The sequence below is a fragment of the Galeopterus variegatus genome, unplaced genomic scaffold (assembly GCF_000696425.1).
Source record: "Galeopterus variegatus unplaced genomic scaffold, G_variegatus-3.0.2 Scaffold3498, whole genome shotgun sequence".
NCBI lineage: Eukaryota > Metazoa > Chordata > Mammalia > Dermoptera > Cynocephalidae > Galeopterus > Galeopterus variegatus.
In genome coordinates this window covers 66,873-75,736 of record NW_007729609.1, presented here as the reverse complement: position 1 = coordinate 75,736, position 8,864 = coordinate 66,873, and positions in this window count along the sequence as shown.

Here is an 8,864-nt window from a genome sequence, read left to right as displayed (position 1 = left end):
TGTTAACATTATTACGGTATGAAGGACTTCTCAACTTTTCCATCCCTAGTAAATCCTTGAAACATTTTATTTCTTCCTGAACCATTCTAATCAAAGGTAACACTAGCTGACCAGGGGTTTTGATTTGCCACAGATAATAAATGTTATAAACAACTCAGCAGATAGAATCCTAAGCTAAAGCAAGGAAACTTAAGTTATTTATTTCTGTTTCTCTTTTTATTTTTTTAACCTGTGGGATATCAGTATAAAAACAGTAAGATAATATTCTAAAAAAATATTTGCAGGAATGCAGACATCACCCACAGTACTGTCTTATGGATCCCAGGCTGGGAATTATTATATGGGTTGGTAGAGAGGCTGAACTGAAGCTCCCTTACCTCCCACCCTCCCTCTCCACAGACTTAAAGATTCCAAATGGACTTCAACTCATCCAGGAACGATTTTATTGATTGCTTTCTAGTTCATCTACAATCAGTAATATTTGGTTTTTCAGTCGCTTCTACAAAATGACTACTCTCGATCCTTTGACACAGGAGTTAGAAAATCTCGCTGTGGATCTATTCTGATGACCCAAGAGAGATGAGTGATTATGCTTCAAATGAGGAGTTTGAGTGCAGCTGGCATGAATAGTCCAACAGAGAGAATTAAATAAGGTGGATCTCTGTCCTGGAGTGCAAACATCCTGACCTCATGGAGAAGGTGGTTTAGGGGCCCCTGGGAGAGATTTAGCTTAAATAAAATTAGAAACAGAGTGTATGAAACTGCTCAGGAGTTTCTTTGTTACAATAGTAAAGGCCTATTACTCCGGTAGCTATGACCTCTAGAGTCCTGGAGGTATTGTAGAGACTGGCAGCCACCATTTGCTTGAGAGAGAATATTGGAAAATTATATTGGTCTTACAGCATTCCCCACACTTTAGAAATTAAACAGTATTTTCATGGGCCCAGCCTACCTCAGACTAAAAGCATTATTAAAGATTTTATAATCTTTAAAATTACAACAAAATTCAAGTTCCTTCCAGCTAATATAATCCCTTTTTCAATATAACAGTATAGTCACAGAAGTAGTTGAGGAGGGGAGGAAAGAGCTAGAGGATAATGAAGAAAAGCTAATTACTGTAACTTTGCCCTTTTCCTAAGGGGCTTTAACTCATCTTTTAAAATTCAAACTAAGCTATAGCCAGAATTCTTGGCAGCTGTGCTGAACATCAAAAATCCTCAATTCTACATTTGTTTTTCCTAAATTGAGGAGAAGAGAGGTTCTTCACCTTCCTGCCTCTAATTTAGTTTGTAGAGGGTGTGTCTAGGTCCCAACTATACAAACATATTTGTTTAACGGTGTGATCTAACTTGATGAGCTATGAAAGAAACAAAGGAAAGCCACGGCATGACAATGCGGTCATTTTATGCTGTTCTCATAAACATGAACATTTTCAGTCCCCTCTCAGTTCACTAATAACTCCATCATTAGACTTCAATATGCTTGATTGTAACTCAACGATATTCTATTCCAAAACAGTAGTAGCCCAATATTTTTTTAAAAGAGCCAATTATGAATGTAAAGGTTGATGGCATAGAGAGTATTAATTAGCCTTTCACTTAGGCATAATAATAATACCAGCAATGGCCTTATTCTTTCTCTCTTTTTTCTGATTGCTGACCTTTTTCTTCCCCCCAAAACACTCAAGCAACAAAAAGTGAGTGAACTAAACAAAAGTAAACTAACTCTTGCCATGGAATGAGCTTTTTACCTGGAAAAAGATTTAATCTTGTCTAGAGTTAAGATGCATCATTCTGAGAACTTTGGAAAAGGGGTGTTTTAGTTCAGACAGCTATAACAAATTACCATAAACTGGGAAGCTTATGAAAAACAGAAATTTATTTCTCATGGTTCTGGAGGCTGGAAACTCGAGATCAGGATGTCAGCATGGTTGGGTTTGGTGAGGGCCCCTCATTGTACACGGTGTTCCCATGTGGTGGAAAGAAAGCAAGAGAGCTCTCTCGATTCTCTTTTACAAGGGCACTAATCCCCATCCACCCTCATGACGTAGTTTTCTTCACAAATTTCCACTCCTAATATCATCACATGGGGGGTAAGATTTCAACATATGAATTTTGAGGGGGACACAGACATTCAGTTTATTACAGAGAGAAATTTTCTGGGAAACCAAATCTTTAACTTCATCCTATAATTTCAAAATGAAGAAAAAATGACAAAAAGCATTATTTATTTTTTGGCATATACCAATGAGAAATAACTAAATCAACATTAGGAATAAGAGAAAAAAAATCTTTCCCCAAAGAGCCACTATTTTCATCTCCCTTCTCTCACTACCTAGAGTAGAGCCTCCCAACCAGTGCTCCATAGTACCCTGCCATGCCACAAATGGGCTGAAGTTCTGCTCAGATAATGATCCCCACAGGCTTTTCCGTGGCTAGATGTTGCCCTGGGCAGCCAGAGCTATTCATCTTTTACACAACCATAACCATTAACTTTCCCCAATGTGCCTACAAATATTATCATCTTTTGTATGTGCATTACAAGATAAAGATTAGAAATCATTGACCTATGGAAATCCTACTCAAGCATTCTCCACAGGACAGGCTACAATAATCTAGCAATTTCTGTGTGGGGGGTGGGGTGGCAGGTGGTTTGACTATGTATGTATGTTAGCTTCTAACATTAGCCTAAGCATTCCTTGAAGGCAATGAATCAATATTATAACATATTGCACTTAGTGTATTGTTCTACATATAGTGAGACCTTAATAATAAAATGCTGGTTAATATAAGTTCATTTTAAGTCAAAATGAATATGGCAGAACACATTACCCATTCACCCAACTAAGCCAGCACTCAGACAGATCCAGACGATGGAATCATTTCTCCTTTCAGCATTTAAGCCACATTCCACTTTGTGACTGAAGTTCCAGAGAAGACTTTTCACTCAATGTTTCTAATTGTATAAATAGTGATTGGTATAATAATATTCAATCATACAAGTAAAATAAAGGGTTGGTATATAAGTTACAATTCAAATTGCTGGTCAGACCACTGGAAGATGGTATTCTGGTCCTCAAAATAGCTTTAACATTTCTTTTCCATGTATAAATTTTTTAAGTACATTATTTCAATTTTGAGTCACAGTCTGTGGGTTCCCCCTGCTGGCTCTTTAACTGCTAGAACTCAGAAGCTAAAAACACTGAAAACTAAATCCAGAGAGAAAAAGGCATCAGAATGGGGCCTGATACTGGAAGACTCTGGTTTGGAAGGGCAGAGAGCTGTGGAGATAGGACTAAGTCTATTTCATCTAAGAACAAGTGAGACTCAGCTCGTTCTATTTGACATTTTCTCCTAGTTAATGTTTTTATGAACTGGCTACCAATATTTAAAATACAGATTTCTAGATTCCTTTGAACAACTGCCAATGGTGGGCCAAAATTGCTCTGTGGCTGTGGTAAAGTAGTGTTTGCCCTTCTTAGATGGAACATGCCCGCTAGAGTTTGCCACGGTCACTGGTATTCCCTAAGATCTGATTCAGATGTTAGTTGGCCTAGTGTTAGTTGCCCATTATCATTTGGCATGAGCAGTTATTTTTTGTATACTTCGCTCATTTCACTCATTATTGTTTAGTGCCCAAATTCCCCTAGGTATTTGAGTTTTGGACTTCTGCTTTGAAGCATAGTACAAGTGTCACTTTCTTCAAAAACCATTATTGATTTCTCCATATTCTTATATCTCAACCCCTTTCAAGCTAAGTGGTTTTTGTTATTTTGACCTAAAAAATGCAAACATGTCTTGGAAAAAGTATGCTATGAAAACTGTATTTCAGGATATAACTGTTTATAATGAGACAATGCTTATTGCTTGGAGTTTAAAATTGATGAAAGTACATGTAGAGATTCTTCTTAATAAAGAAGAACTATCAAAAGAACAACATTTACAGTTTCATTTCTGAATCCATTTCTACAGCTACAGTGAGGGAGAAGAAAGAAATTAGATGCGAAAAAACTTTATCAGTCAAATAGCAGAAGAAAAAAATGCACTGTGACTGAGAATGGAATGAAAAAAATATTTGAGGTCTTTCAAGAAAAGACCATATAATCTTATCAAGACCTGCCCATGACAGGCTGGAATTTAGGAAACCCAAGCCTCCTTTTACACTGCATTTGGATAAAAAGCAAAGCCTTATTTGGTCTGTTATTATGTGCCCCCAAGAAACCTAAACAGCCATCTGGGTTCTTTGCTCCATGATAATAGAGATTCCAGGCGCTGGTGGCTCACCAGAGTAGTTGGTAAGTTTATTCTGTTTCTAAGGCTTGCACTGGAAAGTCTTGGACTCTTCTTAAGGAAGGCTGAATAATGCTTTTCCTCTCTCTGCAGTATTCCACATTCCAGGTTTGGGAATATTACCAAGGAATCTGTTCCCATTTCCAGCTTCCTGCTCATTATTACTTTTTTGTTTTTTTTTTTTTTTTTAGCACTGGAATAGTTAAGTAATGGTTTTATGAGAACTTTCTGTTAAGGCCCTCCTCCCATCCAAGTTCAGTTTCTTCCTTTCATCCTCCTCTCAGTCTGAATACCTCATTTCCCACATTTCAGTAGTTTTTTTCTTATATTAAGAGAAAACTAAATGGAGGAACATAAAGATTCTTGCCTGGGATTCAGGATCTCTGGGTTCAAATCAAATCTCTGCTACTGATCAGTTTCTGGGCCGGTTTCTCCCACTGGCAAAATATGCATCTGGAAAACAGGCAAATGCATCATTTTTCTTTGATGACTGCTCCATAATTAGACACCTATGTACATGTGCTTGCCTACCATAATATTTTTAATTGAAAACAAAAGCAAGTCAAAGGGTCCACAGTTGGTGTGTGAGAACTGCACATGACCTAAGCATGAGCAAAGTGCACGTGAAGGCCTTATTCACATCAATTTTTCTTTGGGGAGGAATCCTTCATAAGGATTCCCTGTTGTTTTCTGATGAGATGTTAGTAAAATGAGAACTGAACAGTTCAAACTGGATAATTAATACCTAATGGCATCAAGTAAAATCACTGGCTGACCTAAGCCAGCTATCCGTACACCTGGGCAATTGGTCTCAGACAGAATCAGAATCCCAATGGTTTGCAAAATCATGAATGCCAATCATGTTTAAAATAAAAATTCTAAAAGTTCCCAGGGTCAAATGGGTCATACCTGTCTTATGGGGTGAGTAGTGGGATCCAGGTATCAGATGGACATTACTGTCCCTTTACCTTTGAATAGGCGCTTCCTGGTCCTTCTTGCTAAAGCAGTATTTTCCAAAGGGCAATGCATAGGATGTCACTAGGCGTGCTAAAGAAAAACAAAGGGGAGAGGGGAGGAGGTTCTACAGTTATTTATAAATAAAGGGTATGCTGGATTGAACAAAAATGTAGTAAAAAAGAATAATTACCAGAGTGCTTAATATAATAATATGCAATGTGTTTTGTGAAGCTGCATAAGGTGATAGCTACATTAGTTCTCCACAACGCTTGGCACCATCCCCCAAGGGTCATTTCAAAATGTATTACAGCAATTCAAATTATCATGGCGCTGAGGACCTCCATTTGTATTTCAAGGTCAGGCAGCATGAATGCTACATGCCTTACAATACTTGGTACAATCCCACACAAAAAAGAATTGTCTGCTCTAAATGCTAGTAGCCTCTTATTGACATCAACAGAGACTCTAACATTCTCCCAAAGGAATTTGACAACAGAGCCTTTAATATGGAGTGCAACTTGTGAGACTAGTACTCCCTGGGATCTATTTTGGGAAAGTTAGCTTAAGTTACATACTTAAAAAATTTAGGTTATATCACTAACAGCCTCCCACCACCACCATCTATGAATTTCTCCTTTTAATTGGGACTTGGTGAAGACCAAAAGTATTTCAATCCCTTTAATCAAGGCGAAATAGAAGGCAATGGGAGGGAGATGCGTAATTGTGGGCAGAAATCCTACCTCAAGTCCAGAGTCAAAAGACCAATTTTATCTCTTTTACAACACGTATGGCTCACTCTTCTTTCCTCAAGGATTAGTGTGACTCCATAATCGAAGGCCTTCCACATCATAGGACAAATTGCTGAAGTGGAAGAGAGCCACCACAGACTCACTGGGACTGGTGTCAAGACCTTGACTAAGAAGAGAAGATATAGAATTAGAAATGTATTGAAAAAAAAAAAAAAATCTGAGTCTTACATGTGCCTGTGCGATCAGCTGTAGCACTTCTCCCACCTCCACATGAAGAAGTCTGTTCCTCTCCACTTTCACACAAACCTTCTCAAATGGTTACTCTTTTGAAACTTTTTCCCAACTTTAACTGCTATTTGGATACAGTTTATCATCTTATTTCATCACTAAATATTGAAAGGATCTTCAGAAGAGTAGAAGGGAGGACAAACAGGACATGCGACAGCCATATTCTTCCCCTTCCACAAATAATAGCTATTAAGTTCTTTACCACTTAGCTGGGTCATCTTAGGCAAATCACAAATACTTCTGGAGTCTCGGTCTCCCTGTATCTAAAATAGAGTTACTAAAAATACCTACCTAACAGGGCTGTTATACAAATGAAATCAGATCATGTAGTAAAAGCCCTCAGTCCTTGCTTATAATTAAGTGCTCAATAGATGGGGAAAGAAGTTTTTTGTAATTATTATTAATAGTAATAATAATGATAGTAATAGTAATAGTAGAAGAGGTCTTCTGACTCTTAGTTCACAGTCATTCGGCTATCTGAAGTGCTCAAGAAGACCCTGCTGCTTCCAGATGAAGCTGAGGAGGTGGCTTTTCCATGCAGCTGACACAGTGTGCTGGTGCAAGCAGACAGCAGGCCGGCTTCTCACTCACCTTCCCAGCTGCTTCTTTCCTCTGTCTTTTCCATCATTTAAAATTTCAGTCAAGAAGGTGTGGTAGTAAAGGCCTCCAAACTAACGACTTCAATATTTGGCTCTGTGGAATTTACTACTCCCTTTTCAATCTGAACTGATCCCCTGGGTGATTTTAAATAGCATTTTATTTATTAGTTTTTATTCACTGGCTCATTTGGCAGCTCATGGGTAATATTTGAATAACGTGACTCCATATGGGCGAGTGCAGGAATCCACATCATCAGAATTAATAATGGAGCTTTATACAGCAACTAGCTCCCCTCCCTTTTTTTTTTTTTTTTTTTTTTTTTTACAAATGGGAAACCTGAGGCCTAGAGGGGCTCTTGCCCAGGGTTCATGCTGAGTAAGCTAAGCTGCAGAACTGGAACTGGAGTCTGGTTCTCTTGGTTCTTTCAGAGCACAGAGAATATTATTTTGATTTTATCTCAGTGTCTCTTATAGCTATAAGCCTATAACAGAAAGATTTTGCTGTAAGGATTTTAATAAACTAGCAATATATGTAGCTTAAATTCAGACTGCAGATATCTCATGTCAGGAATTCTTACTAAGAGTACTGGACTAAATAGTACTGCTCAACAAAACAAAAGATAGGCCCATCAATGCCTGTCCTCAGAAGGAATATCAAGAAAGGGAATCTGCCCAAGAGGTCCTGAAGCTCACCTTCCCCTTGGGGCAGAAGGGGAAGAGTGTGTGCTATCAGATTCCCACAGGGATCCTGCCCTTAAGCCCTGCCTCCTATGTCACTTCCTGTTGACCACTTTGGCTTAGAAGGGGCAAAAGCTATCCCCTGCTCACCTTAATACAATGGAGACACGGGGAGGAATTTTTACAGTCCTCACCCGCATAGTTAAGGGGAAAGAAAGAACCGTGAATCTCCTCTCCCTAGATGCACTATACAGCCCTTCTCCTCAGAGGCTTGTTGCCTGTTCAGGGCACTTCCAGGAGCCAGGGCTTAGATCCCTATGGGCCTAGGAACCACAACCTCCTTCTCTCTTTCCCTTAGCCCTGTTATGAGGGAAATCTCTTCCTTCAATTTCTCCCATCTATTCAGCCTCCCTCATCAAACCCTAGCCTTCCTTTTTATTTTTCTCAATTGACTTTGGAGGCTCAATAAATCCAGATTTTAAATTATTCCCCTTTTCCTTAAGGAAAGGAGGAATTCATCTTCATACCCTTCCATGTGTTGAGGAGAAATGTTGACATTCAATTATTGTAGGATAGCAAAGAAAGGCAGGAGAAGCAAATCAACTAAGTTTCTATCTTAAGACCATCTGAATATTTATATTCTGTCACAATTGTAAATGTAAGAAGAATTTAAGAGGGCACAAGATCCAAACCAAATTCTTCACCTTACTACAACTAAGTAGCTCTGCTCTCAGGTTCTGATTTGTTCATAGAGCTTCTACCTGGCAAACCCCCTTACCCCATTTAATCGAAATTCTCTCCCTTCCTGTATTCTTTCACAGACTTACCCATTTCAGCTCTTCAGGGCGTAAGGTAAGAGAAAAAAAAAATAGGGACATGGGGAATAGTCCAGCAATATAGTAGTTCAGGACAAACCAATAACCAGAGCTGTCCTTTTCTGTAGGATCTAATATATAGTGTCATCATGAAGATTAAAAAGAGATACTTCATATGAAGAATTTAGCACAGCCCTTGGAACATAAAAGTGTATAACAAATGTTTACTACTATTATATTTTTATGACAAAATTACCTCTAGACAGTAACCGTATGACTTTTCCCTTGCAGTGAAAAATCTAATCTCCATAGTACACTCCCCTCTCAATGACACTATGCCCTTGGAATCATTAGGAGAAAAATATATTAGGAATCTCTTTAAAATTAATTAAAACAGAGACTCTCTTCTCTTCACTACTTAGTAAGGGCTTAATGTTAATCAAGCATTGCTTTAGGACCAGGGCACAGAGCCAAAGGAAAAGGCAAGCA